The sequence below is a fragment of the Hyposmocoma kahamanoa genome, unplaced genomic scaffold (assembly GCF_003589595.1).
Source record: "Hyposmocoma kahamanoa isolate Upper Pololo Valley unplaced genomic scaffold, ASM358959v1 173639, whole genome shotgun sequence".
In the NCBI taxonomy this organism is placed as follows: domain Eukaryota; kingdom Metazoa; phylum Arthropoda; class Insecta; order Lepidoptera; family Cosmopterigidae; genus Hyposmocoma; species Hyposmocoma kahamanoa.
Window position 1 is genome coordinate 4,342 of NW_020653660.1, and position 14,415 is coordinate 18,756.

The window sequence follows — 14,415 nt, forward strand, 5'->3', positions numbered from 1 at the left end:
TGCCATGTTTGCTTTTAATTAGGAATTTGCACATATAAAAGGCGTTTCCATGTCGGGCATGGTTGCTATCTTTTTAATCAAGAATTATATATCCACATATACTTCGAATAAATTAATCTTGAAGTTCCCTTAATATGGTGAGAGTTGACAACAATGGAGTTCATTAAACGACAATTTTTGTGGTTAAATTCCTTTATTTACGCAGATGGTCAGAGTAAATAAAGGAAAGAAAAGGAAAAACCATTAGGTTACATTGGAGAAGGCTTCCAAATGCGTTGGTGGTGTAATGGTTAGCATAGTTGCCTTCCAAGCAGTTGATCCGAGTTCGATTCTCGGCCAACGCATTGTTTTTGATAAAACCGTTTATATTGACTGAAATTTAACAATTTCATTTAATATTATTGGTGATGTTTGCACGCCCATAGTATTAGTAATAAAATTGTAACCTATAACAAACACGAAGTACTTTCTTCCAAATCTCAACATTCCGAACACGATTTGACGTTTTTCGTAAGTACGATGATTGTTTTGGAATCAAAATGTAACATAGAAATATTTATTTACTTATTTATTTAAACTTTTTTGTTATTATACTCTGAAGTAAAATCGTTTGTCCGAAAAGCTATTGTTGGAATAATTTTATTACACGTCATATACATCCTTTCAGCAAAAGGTTGTTTTGTCAGTTTTATTCTAATGTTTGTTTGCCATTATAGTTTAGATTGCTGAATATTCGTTTCGACGAATCATTGTCATTGTTATTATTTTAGTGTATGTTACTCATGATTACCATCATCGGTCTATCGCAGGCCACTACTGGATATAAGCCTCTCCCAGTGTGCGCCATTTCGCCTGGTCCTCAGCTTGTCGCATCCATCTGCTGCCAGCCTTTCACAGATCGTCACTCCATCTGATCAGACGTTTACCGACCCGTGGTCTCCACTCAAGAATTCGTTTCCGCCATCTGTCATTGGTTCTTTGACAGATATGGCCAGACAGATGTTATGTTAGTAAATAGACTGACGTATCATATACCCCATATGTTAGATAATTGGGAGTGCTTCCGTCAAAGAAGTAGACCCTATCCCGACATTATTGACTGCTGGTTAGGTTAGTCTTACAACAGTAAGACCATGCGGGCATTATGTTTGTCCCTAACCTCGAACCTGCAAAATGTGGAATGGTCTCCCATTCCACATTTTGCAGGTTTGTTTATAAAAAGAATGTAGTGCGTAGGGCGAAGAATAAAACAACTTACATGAACTTTATGATGAATGTAAGTGAAATAATAGAGGCTTGTCAGGATTTCTTCACTGTAAATCCTAAGCAGTTCTACCAACTACGTCATGCTCCTTGTACCAAATAGCTTGCCACTATATTCAGCAATGTAATATTCACAGACAAATCCTCTAAACAAACAAAAGACGTTGGGAGAAAGAAACATTCGCATGAGATAATATTGTCCTGATTTACGCTCCAATATCGAAACGTAAGCTTTGGCAGAATAATATCCGAGGACAGATATGTAGATGGATAGATGTTAAGCGAAGGTAGTGGGAGAATAGCTTCTCAATTGAGAGTATGACCGTTGAAATACCTCTATTGGCATGTACTTTAATTTCTAATTGATGTAAATTTATCGAGTTCTTAGGTTTCGCTATTGTTACACATAGGAAATGAAACCATTTTCCGGACTTAAATCTCGTATGTTTGTTTTTTTAAACAAACCGGCCATCTCATGGTCACGGTTGACTGAGGTGGTACAGTTTTCAACCAGTTATGTGTAATATTAATCAAAACCACTTTATTTTTTCACTATAGTTACAAAAGTTATTAATTAAATACCTTATTTGTAATTTTACAAAGAAAACATTCCAATTTACGCTACATTACGTTTCACAAATTATTTTATTGAATGAATTTTTATTAAGTTGAATTTATTGTTAATTAATAATAGGAATTATAATAAATTAAAACGTATTAATTAGTACTGCAGTCTTATTGTCTGTTTGGGATTTTTCATCAGAGGAAATACTGGATCCAAAACTGGTGTTACGGAGAAACCATCTTCCTTGTTGAAATTAGGATGTTTTTTAATTTCAATGGCCTCTCGCAGCATCCTGGGTAGATAACGGACTTCTTTTGCAAGGACCTGGGCTTTGTCAAACTTCATTCAATGTGCAGGTTTATCCATGACATGCTCGCAGACTGCAGACTTGTTTACGCGACGGTATTGTTGACGTAAATTTGTCAATACTTAATAACAATATCTTTGGCTAACTATGAAGAAGAACATCAAGATAAATTCTGCATGTCAAAGAAGGATAACAACCATTGGAAAACGTAAGAATTTTGTCTCGAGACACTGTGGTATTTTGGGCAAGCAGATATGGCGTAATTTCGTGAATGCTTCACAGACGATTTAGATTCAGATAATTACTTATTACTATGTATATAAAAATTGTCGTGATCTCGGCCTGTTATTTTTACCAATTGTAATCTTAATCATTTATCACGACGTCACGAAAATAAGTTTGAATAGGAGGCCGTGCTTACAGAGGAAGAACATTTTACATAATATAATGAAAAGTGTAGATATGGATGCGTGACACAGCGAAGCATTATCAGTTAAACATTAAGGTAGACAATAGAGATTCAGCTTGCTGCATAATGGCGAACTCCATTGACCTCATTATTGTGACCTTTTTTTAACGTCGATATGTAGTGTACAGTTATCCTCTAAGGTATTTGGTCAGCTGACAGACAGACTGAAGCAAAATGACAGACGGTATTAATAATATAGTTTTCTAGCATTTTTGAGACACACTTGCTGTTATGGCAATTTATACACAGTGTCTCCGAGAGGTAGGTAGATAACAAAAGAATCGATCGAGATCGTCCAGGGAAGTACTGCCACCTTACCTATTTCTGCCGCCCAGCAGGGGCTGGTAAATTACAGGCATATGGGACTTGACAACTTGTGTCTCAGTGATGGTAGCAGATGTGATTTAATTAAATTCATAAAATCATAGACTCAGTTTCTTATAAAATTATTTGATTGTATTGGATGAAACGAATCGGGACAGTGGAAGTTGATCAAACTTAATAAACTGTTATTCATTATGTATGAAAAAAACTTTTAATTAAATTTGACCCACTTCTGCTGTCCTGATTTCTTTTTCATCTCATGTAATGAAATGACACTTACATGAAACTGAGCCTTGCAACCATTGACTTACAAATAAACGGACGACGGGTCTAATACAAAAACCACGAAAAAAAATGTCCCAAGTCAACCTATTTAAACGTAGTGACATGTAAAGGAATATGAAAAAGCTTAAACGTTGAATTTAAATTGTAATGTCATCGAAGTACTGTCTAATTTTGCTTGCTTCGCTGTCAGTCGAACAAACGAAGACTAAAGCGTGAATGACGCTCTGTATACGATTTTAACGCCCTATAAGTTCGGACACTTTTTAGCGCGGACTCGACGTCCATATAATTGTAAGTCAATGCTTGCAACACTGATTTCGATCCAGCCGCAATCGAATAACGATATAATTAATAAAGGGAGATTTTTGATAAAGATGTAAATATTTACGCTATAATTGAAAACGAATTAATTATGTATAATAGTGACACTAGCCCAACTGATGAATTTGGCTCGTTTTACTTCTGAGTTTTGCTATATAACACAGATTCTCCTTGTGAACTTTTCAAATAATAATTACTTATATTTAACTGTGTAATGTTTCAATAAATGTTAATTGTACTATCTAGAACTGAAAAGCAATGAACCGAAATATAATCTTAACAATCACAAATTTTAGAATTTTGAATCGATTTCTTATGTGGTTACCGATATGATTAGTTCCCAAGAGTCACTGTTATATTGTCTCCGTGGCCGAACAGTTACCATGCTGGACTACCACGCAGAGGTTCCGGGTTCGATTCCCGGGTCGAAAGAAATGTTTGTATGGCCTACATTTACTTCTCTCTACATGTGTGTCCATGGTACTCGCGATACAGGGTTTCCCTAGTGTCTGTGCTAAAGTTAGGTATGTTAGATATGTGTAATAAAATTATCATCTTTGTATAACCTAACAAAGATAACCGTGATCTGGGCCCTCTGCTTTTGTTTTCACTCCATGTGAACCGAACGTATTTAGTGCAGGTAAAAATATATCTCTAATCCTATAACAGACTGGATATGACGTGGGGTGCTGTCCTATTTCCTTTGTTACCCAAGGGAGCCGCTACAATAAATCATGCTTTGCCAGGAAATCAATAAGTACATATTTTCTTATATAGGGACACCCTTTTATTATAATATTGTCAAATTAGCATGACTATATTTTTTATATGACTATATGACAAACTATATGTATATATGATTCAGAGAGGCTTTTAGATTTTTGTTCATCACGCTCAGAATTCGAGAGCTTCAAAAGGATATTTTAAAATTATTAGTAGCAGTAGGTACAGTTCCTTGTGAAAGAGTTCGTTCAGGGGAGTGTTGTTCAGGTTTTGAAGGATCAGGTGCTCGAAATTATAGGCACGTAGATCTTGTCCTCTTTACCTCAGGGAGGTGGGCGCAGTGGCAGTGCCCTTCAGATCTTTACGATTCCGAGCTTTGAGTGGCACTGCACCAGTTTTGGATAGGAGTGTCGCTTATTACCAGTCATACGACTTGCCATTTGAAGTTATAAAAATGTTGTAAATGGCTTCAAGTGTGATTGATCGAAGTGAAAACGATACAATAATATATACGATAATTGTGACATTTTTTTTCAATACTGTCAGATAGCATAGGAGGCGTGTTGTAACGTGTAATTTGTTTACCTGTTTCTAATCATTCCTTACCTTTTTCTACCGCCAAACAGTAAAATGGCCATTATACTATGTTCCGGTTTTAAAGGGTCAAATTGAAATCGTCTTTATTTCATAGGTAAGAAGATTACACTTGAAATAGTCATGTTAATTAAATTCTACAGCTCATTCGTAAGGAGTCAGAGTCCCTTGAGAAGAATGAGCGAGAAACTCTAGGGGTTGCCCTTTTAAATATACATTTGAATACATTTAACATTGAGATTACCTGCTGATGAAGCTATAGGCGGATAGGTTTTGTCAACTTTGTGTCTCAGGGTAACGGGCACAGTGGTTTTCAGGTCTTCAAAGCTCTGATTGGCACTGTTAAGGGCAGGCATATAGCTTACGCTTCCGTCACTCGGTGACATAAAAACGCTTTTGTATTCCCATTGGGATAAAGAGGAAATCGATCGCCACTCTTCACAATCCTGACAAACCTCTTTTGTTTTACTTAATCTTTTTGTGTAACCCCTCCTATCATTCTCATTACGCGCTCCAGATCCGTTATGCGCTTTAGTGACACACGGTGTCCCTAATGATTTGATATTTTTTAAAACATTTTAATTTTTTATTTATTTAAATGATGGCTGAAACGCAGTTGCACGTTAGAGACACCACGTGGCTTAGGACGCCACAGTACGGAAGGATGTGTGACAGGTTAAAGAACGACTTTCATGGTTTTCTTCTACCAATGTTGCCTTCCACGCTAGCTCTATATATCATTTCGCCATTCTACTTTCATTTATTCGCTTCATTTCATCTCTCTCTAGTTTTGTCACTACGTCTTCAAATCACATCATATACATATATTTAGTAGCAGTAGATCTCCTTGTGAAAGAGTTCTTTCAGGGTGTACTGTCCCTTACCTATTTCTGCCACCAAGCAGTAATGTCAGCATTACTGAGTTTCGGTTTTAAAGGGTAAGGATGAAGGAGAAATTACAGTCACATGGGACTTGTCAACCTATGTCTCAGGGTGACGGGCGCAGTGGTAGTGCCCCTCAAATCTTTGCAATTTAAAGCTCTGAGTGACACTGTAACTGTTATGGACAGGCGTGTAGCTTACCATCAGGCGCACCGTCACTTGATGTTAAAAAAAATTATCATATTATTCTTCAATATGTGACATAACTATATCACATATTTTTTTCAAAAATGTGATTCGTTTTACGTTTAAATTCTTAGTGTCTTTTTTTGCAGTCTCTGATTTTATCTACTCTGTATCCGTGGTCACGTACAAAAGAGTGTAAAAGGCGAATTTTACTCAACCTCGTTGTTTAAACAAAGGCGCGGCTGCTCGTTCCGACACCTGAGCCCCGAAAGGCTTACGCTACGCTGAAGAGATAAAATAAGACTTTTAATTGTATTTTTAAGGAAGTCCCAAGTTTTGTTACGATATAGTAATATAGCGCAACGTTCTCGCTCTTAACTTTTTTACGGAGAGTACCACACTTATGAAAGCGGAATCAGCTTGAGCCGTCAGGAACACAGTAACAGCACACGAATTCCTGAGTAAAATTCAATTTTCATTCCTTTTGGAAAACTTTCAGTTAGATAACAAGAACAGAAATGTAACTATGATACATGCCTGACAAACCAGAGCATATATGCTGAGGGCTAATTAAAAGTTTCCTTAGGTAAATTACTCGTATTTATAGTGATTGAAACAAGGTATAAAGTAAGTTGACGACTTAAAAACAGTCAATAAATATAAATAACTCTTTTTTTATATTATATTAAGTGACGGGACGAACGAATCGTGCGCCTGATGGTAAGCTATATGTCTGTCCATAACAGTTGCAGTGCCACTCAGAGCTTTAAATCGCAAAGATCTGAGGGGCACTGCCACTGCGCCCGTCACCCTGAGACATAAGTTGAGAAGTCCTCTGTGCCTGCAATTTTATCAGCACCCTTACCCTTCAAAACCGGAACGCAGTAATACTAACATTACTGCTTGGCGGCAGAAATAGGTAAGATGGCAGTACATCTCTGGACAAACTCTTTCATAACAAGCTGTACCGCTGCTTAAACTTCAAATTAAAATAAATAACTAAAATAGATACGTGAAATGGCTATAACAGCCACACACTTGAAAAGAAAAAACATCACTAAGCAAGCGTTTTACTTTACTTATACTGGTGGTGAACAAGCCTACCTCAATACATTTATTTACTAAGGAGTTAAATGCTCTAGAAACTGTATTTACAAATGCATTTTTTTTAATAAAAATAAGTGCACATTTGACCGCCATCTCACTTGATGGAAAGTGATGATGAGGTCGATTCACTTTCGCCTTGAAAAAGTCCAAGTTATAGCGTTCGGGGAATACGTCCGCAGGCAGGGAGTTCCACTATCTAGCCGCTCGCCATATAGATGTGGAAGCGAAATGCTTCGTGTGAATCTTGGGAATATCCACAACTTAAGGGTGGAATCCCAGCCCACGTCTATTCCCCCGATGATGGAAAGGGGAAGGCGGAATCAAATTATGCAATTCCATCGTACACTCTCCGTGATATATCCTGTAGCAACCTTGCTTGTGCGTGGTTTTATTTGCTCAAGGAGTTCAGGGCAATCGATAGTACCGTTTGTTACATTAGTTAGGTAAGTCACAACAGCCATTTCTCTCCATTTGTACAAAAGCGGAAAATAAAATATATAAGGCACAAGTTATAAGAAATGGGCATTCCGGCATTACTTATCAATATCCACTGGGAACGTTTTCGATAACCATTGAGAAACTGCGTCTCTTACAGGAGAAGGTAAGTTACTCCATATTTATATAGGCTAAAGCAGGTCAGAAATTATTATTATATATCCATGATATAAGATAGAAAAAGACGTTGCGCGTTTCGATTCTGCTGACACCACAGACGCGAATAAACCTCGTTCTAACCGGCTTAAGCCGGTTCAGCGGTAATAAGTGTGGTGTCTGTCTCCCTAAGACGATAAGCCACGACGCCTGTCGCAAAGAGAAACGGAACTACGACTCATTTATTTCGAATAATTAAAAATCTATATACTTTGTTAGTTATGCAATCCCCTATTAACTAATGTTAATGCACCTATATTACTTTAAAACTACACACACAACACAATAATAATACGTTATAAATATTTTTTTGATCCCGCTTCTTATATCTAAGGAAATGTTCTTTTCTGTCTTAAAATTGACAACACTTCTCTCTCTCTCATCTGAGCGTTGTCCCGGTTGCGTCCTCAGCAGTGTTGCTGCGGAGCCCGGGGTCCGCTTTCCTTAGTGGTGAGACCATTGGCACGCATATCACCCTTGGCGACGTCAAGCCAGCACTCTTGGGTCTGCCCCTTCTACCGGGGCCCGGCGGAGGTGGCATAGCCAGTCATTTGTTTCCCACGTAGCATGCCGGTTTCCATGAGATGTGGCCGTACGAACGTAGGCGGCTATCTTGCAGTTTATCTGCAATGTCACGGACGTGAAGGCTGCCGCGGATGCGGGAGTTTCTGACACGGTCACGGTCAAAATTGACAACCTTATCGGATGTTATTCTGTAACTTATTATTATTATTGTTTTCTTTTCTCCCTTCGCGCTCATCGTGGATATCTTAATTAATGATCTGTGCTAATTGATTTAATGAAATGGTCTGGTACACTACCGTGAGACCGTAGTTCCTGTCAGGGAGGTTCTGGCTGAAAATCAGTGCTATGCAAACCATGTTTGCACAACAGTAATATGAGGTACCCATATAGCACATCAGTAATTTTTATAAGCCCTGGTATTTAATGGTCTGCTTACAATATTGAGGGTGCCACCTGGTACTGCGGTGTACATTGGCCCTTCGAGACGGATTATATCGTAAAAACTGTGGACATCTTTTACGTTAAACTATTTAGAAATTTACAAAAAAATGGCAACTCTGCAAACGTCATTTTACAACGTCTTGAAAAAAAGCACAGGACAGCAAAAGACATCCAACCAAAAAAGTTTTATTTGATGGATACGCTTCTGTAGTTTTCATGCCCACTTATACAACTTGTAGTTGTCTCGTGTAGGTAGAGTTGCAAGTTCTCGACTAAACTTATGTCTTTTAGACTTATCGACTTTCCTCCCTATTTCTACTCTAATAAAACAACTTCTATCTGATCCAAACTGATGACATTGCATAATAAAACTTGGGTAGTCGATGATAGATTTAATTTGATTTATTTATTAAAGAAAATCAGCAGCCTAAGTATAATAAACAAAACATGCTGTGCGGCCTGTCTGTCTGATGTACAATTCTAGGACGTCCAGGGGAAGTCACCATCCCTCGTCAGAGGTTTAGTCAGTACTGCTGCTCCAAAATAAAGTTGTTTTAATTGTGAAATTCTATCAATACTGATAGACAGCCAATCTGCCTTTTTGACCAGTCAGTCCGCTGGTCATCCAAGGAGACTAGACGCGACTCATGCGAGTTTTTTCATTATTAAATAATGAGACTCACGCTTGGCCACAATCTCAGCTGATAATAAGCGAAGAAGCGACGGACTGTGGAATGCGTTTGTCTAAAAAAAAAAATAATTTACAAATTACATCACATAATTCAGGAAATAGATTTGCCGGTGAGTATTTTATTTCTTTGCTGTATGTATTAGAAAGGATGCGTATTAAAGTCTAAACTCGGCACTAGGCTCTTGCAGTGCTACATCTGGTAAGTGGTTCTTCACGGATGCGAATAATTAACATATAAAAGAAGACCTCAGGAAGAAACTTGAACGAACGAAGAAACGTTCGAAATGTGGCGCTATCGTAGAATGCTCCGCATCAATTGGACGGACCTTCATTAATGTCGAGGCCCGTAAAAAAAAGGTGGAGTTGGTACGCATTGTCAAACAGCGGAAGGTTGCCTATTTGGGTTACGTACTGCTACATGACAAATAGGCAGTAGCGGGTAAGCGGAAATTTCGAAGAAGGAAAATGTCATGACTTCGTAACACTGTTTAGGCTAGCTTTGGACAAAGAAAAATATATAAAACTGATCGCTGACCTTCAATAATGGAGACGCACTTGAAGAAGGAGAAGAAGATTAGAAAGGAGAAAACAAAGCGCTTTCCATTTTTCCGTTCCGGACTTCCTAGTCATCTGGATTGGATTGTTTTAGACGAAGGATATTTTTTAGAACAGATTTAGGTTGCAAAGATCGGAGTATTTAATGCACGTAATGGTAGTTATGATAAGATAAATTGTTATAGGAATACGAAGTGTTCATTAATTGATGATGTTCGTGGCCCACCGTTGCACATTATGGCTCTGGATGAGGAGATCTCGCGTTCGAATCCCACATCTGCAAATTGACAACTTTTCAGGACAGGGGATTCAATATTCTATGAACAAAATGTTGTTGTTATTTCATGTCATGTTTTCTACTACTACGAACAAACATCTGAAGCGAAATACAGGATAATGTTATAAACATTACCTATATCACCTTTATAACCCTAGCTTCTACAAGCAGTACTCAATTAGCTTTTTAGATGCTTTGATAATAGGTCACAAGTATTAATAGGTATCTTTAATGCACGTCGTCAAAAACACAGGGTCACAAAATGCACGGGATGTCACCATCCTTCTTTATTTTACTTTAATATGAGATATACTTTATGGCATCTGCCGAAGATTATTAATCAATTTATAAAATACAGAAAGCAAGTCGCCCATTTTAAAACAAACAAACATTTTGATCCTGCTATTTAAAAGTGTAACAATCAGAATCATTACAACTAAAGCTCTATTGGACTCATTATCACGAATCAAAACGTAATTGCTAAACATTTACTTTTCTCTCTTGCACCTGTGGGATGCTAATTCTTCTACCTCCGTCATAAGTCTGTAATTGGGTTGCAATGGTTTCGTTTTCGGTGCGTAAAAACGGGGCGAAATATAGACTCTTTCATTGGAGTGAAAAAGACAAATGCTTACTTAGTGTGTGGCATTTTGTATGGGCTTAGGAAGCCGTTACGCGCCGGATTATGTTACTGGAGAAAATTATCAGGCGTTTTGTTCTTTGTTTAAAACAAGCGGATTTGTAATGTATTTGTCAATGTTAAGTGATGGTTGTACTTAACTTAGGCGGAATAAGTGAATGAAGTGCAATAGTCGTTTTCATCACACTTGCTCGTAAATAGTATGCTTTCATGGTGGCTAACCTGACTATAATTTCCCAAAGAAAACACTTAGGCCTTTATCTTCCCATTACAGCCAAGGTCGGTGAGGAGTTTTTTTTAATTTGTAGTACGACATACTTCCTTACATGCGTCAGGTTCAAGTGCAAGCAAGGAGTTTAGGAGTTTAGGTTAAGTTGAAGATGAATGTTATCTAGACAAATTTAATTGCAATTCAGTGATATAATTAAGAATTTGTTATCTATTTTTAACCGACTTCAAAAAAGGAGGAGGTTCTCAATTCGACTGTATGTTTTTTTTGTATGTATGTTACGCGCTAACTCCGGTATTTGTGAAACGATTTTCATGATTCTTTTTTTGTTGGAAAGGGGGTACTTCCAAAGTGGTCCTCGGTACTGGTATTTTCAAATCATCCACCTCGAAGGGTGGCTGTTCACGCATGAAGACTCATTTTTATAAATAGTGCCTAACTTTAATTTAGGAGCAATTACTTTAATGGTTGATTTTGCTATTTCTCCCATTTAAGGCGTTTTTCTCTCAATATACTTTATTATCTCCAGTGTCCAGTCCTGTATAGTGGCGAACTAGGGGATATTTCAATAAAACTTAGCAAATAGACGTAATTCCACGTACTTTTGAGGTCGGTTTTTTTAGTACTCTTGTACTGAGGTTATTATTCTTTTAGCAAATTATTTTTTACAATCCGCCATGGCTGTTTACATCATTTTAGTTCGAGTTGTATTATCTATGGAAGATGCTGGCGATCTGTTGATAAAAAAAAACAAATAATCTGCCATTTGCAATATCGTTGTGTTGTGAACCATATTTATTCTTACAAGAAATCGCACCGTTCATGGAAGAATGGTATAATGGTATAGTGGAATTACGTCAAACATGTTTATTGCTCCATTAGATACAAAAAAATATAACCCACATTCTCTGTAATCGGAGGTTTGATACACAAAAATATAACCATTCTTATGTATCTAATGGAGCAATAAACATGTTTGGACGTAGTTCCACTTATGCCATTCTTCCATGAGGGGTGCGAAATAAAAATTGTATTTATTTCCTCGTAAATGAGATGAAAAATATTGTACGTATCACGGACGGTAAAAAAATACAAAACTCAAGTAATTAAAGCCCTCAGCCTTCGGCTTCGGGGTTCTAATAATCTCTCGTTAGTAATTTCTTATTTAGCGTTATTTAAAGTTAACAGACTCTTGACTCCCATATAGCTCCGAAGGAAAGATAGGGTCTACGATGGATCGAGCTAGCCCAGAACGGTTACCTATAAGTAGTCTGAAATGAAAAATGTTTTTTCTTTTAAACCTAACCTAACCGAACCTAATCGTGTCTTTGTGATAAATATCCAACATATCCTGAAAGAAGAACGGTTTCGTTATAGTTCGGTTTTCGGTGTAATGAAAATTAGAACAAACGTTATGTCGGAAAAAAAATCGAGTTTGTGACAGGTTACCCCCAGAAGACGCCTATTAGTCTAACCTAGTCTCACCTGAAAGGTATTCGGGTTATATGTGTTCGGAAACAGTCGCAGACAAGGAATTCCATTCCTGGGCTGTGCGTAAATTAAAAGATGTCTAAAAGCCCGTCATCAGTATGCATCAGTATGCCCGAATAGAATATCGCACTGTAGTAGCCGTAGAGGTCCTTGTGAAAGAGTTCGTCCAGGGAACTACTGCCACCTTATTTATTTCTGCTGTCAAGCAATATTGTGAGCATTAGTGCTGGCGAAATTAGTGCTCCTCAGCTCTTTAAAGCTCTGATTGGTAATGCAACTGTTATGGGTAGGCGTGTCGCTTACTCCGTTGCTGGAATTCATTAAAACGCCTTTGGATTCCCGTTGAGGTGGATAGACAATCCTGACAAACCGTGTTTGGTTTACTGAATCTTTTTATAGAATCCTTCCTATCATTATCATTACACACTGCAGCAAGCAACCCTTCTTCTACTGGGATGCCGCTACAAACTGATTAGTAGCAGTAGAGTTCTTTAACTTCTTAAGCAGTAAGGTGAGTGTAGGTGAAGTTACAGGCATATGGAACTTGTCAACTTACGTCTCAGGGTGACGGGCGCAATGACACTGTAATTACTATGGACAGGCGTGTCGATATCCATAGTAAGGGAACGCGCGGTATGACTGATGGACTTCATGAGCACATCCACGGAAGTATATTTTTCTTTTTTCAAATTGAAATGATAAAAAAATATATAATTGAATATTTTTCCCTGTAGACTTAATATGAAAACTTTGAAATCAATTATCTTAAGTTACAGGTCGAAATTCAAAATTTAGGCATTGTTAAAGTCTGCAGGATAATATTTTTTATGCTAGTTTCAAATTTCATTCATATCGGTTGGGCGACGGCCGACTAATTCCTAATCTAATTTGAGTGGATGCCAAGAAAGCTTCACTTACTGCTTCACTCTTACAAAAGTAAGATTTTGTAAAAATAAACTGAATTTCAGACAAATGCGGTTGATAGCGCAATTTCTTGCTGAACTGTTTTTGTAATAATCTTATTATGTGTGTGATGTATAATTTATATGTGACACTGAGAAATATTTATTACTTTAATACTGCGCACGTCATCTAGCGAGAAACGGCGGGAATTTTTAGAAATATCTATCGAATGTCCAACGCCATCTGCTGGATTATGGTAGTATTTGTACAGACTGAACTTATGAGTGTGAGAATGAATGATTATCGCGAATGAACTGTTTTCCTTGGGTCAGTAGTTCGGTCTCAACAGTCACTTAATTGACTGCGCCACTCGTGCACATTGATTCAAGTAATTAGAAATATGGCGGACAGCAATGGAGCCTGCAGTGATAAAAATCGATTTCCATCTCCGACATAATAATACATATGTATATTTATGTTATTTATTGTACATTAAATATTTTAGTCTTAATGACAGAAATCCGAACAGTGTACAACAGTGAACAGTGGGACCAGCAGCTCGATTTTCATTGCCTCTCCCGATCGAAAACTGCGTCTTTTCCGAGTCGACACATAATTGCGACTCACAACAGGCCGATCGGAAATTTTTGACATTTCAAATCGGAACAATTGTTGATTTAACAAATTGGAAAGGAATCAGGTTCCTCTTCTCGCTTACAAACCCGTCTGATTTCGAGACTACCCTATCGGATCGATTCCGTTTTGAATCAAAATCTATCTGTGTCTATTCTCGTTCTTCGTTCGAAACAATTATTGTCAATTAAGCAAAACTTAGCCACTTGTAAATTAATAAACAACGTCAAGTATGAACCTTCATTCGCATCATGCACATTCTAATTTGATCGAGTACTACTTCATTGACAGTACATAATTGTTTCGAACGGTGGACGAGAGTACAGGGCCTGGATAGAGAGGAGGTCACTTGG

General features: G+C 37.6%; 1 non-coding gene across 1 annotated transcript; it reads left to right on the forward strand.

Moving 5' to 3' along the window:
- The first annotated feature begins 272 nt into the window (after positions 1-272).
- Trnag-ucc lies at positions 273-344 on the forward strand. Its single transcript has one exon. It is a non-coding gene; the product is annotated as a tRNA-Gly (tRNA).
- Positions 345-14,415: the final 14,071 nt, after the last annotated feature.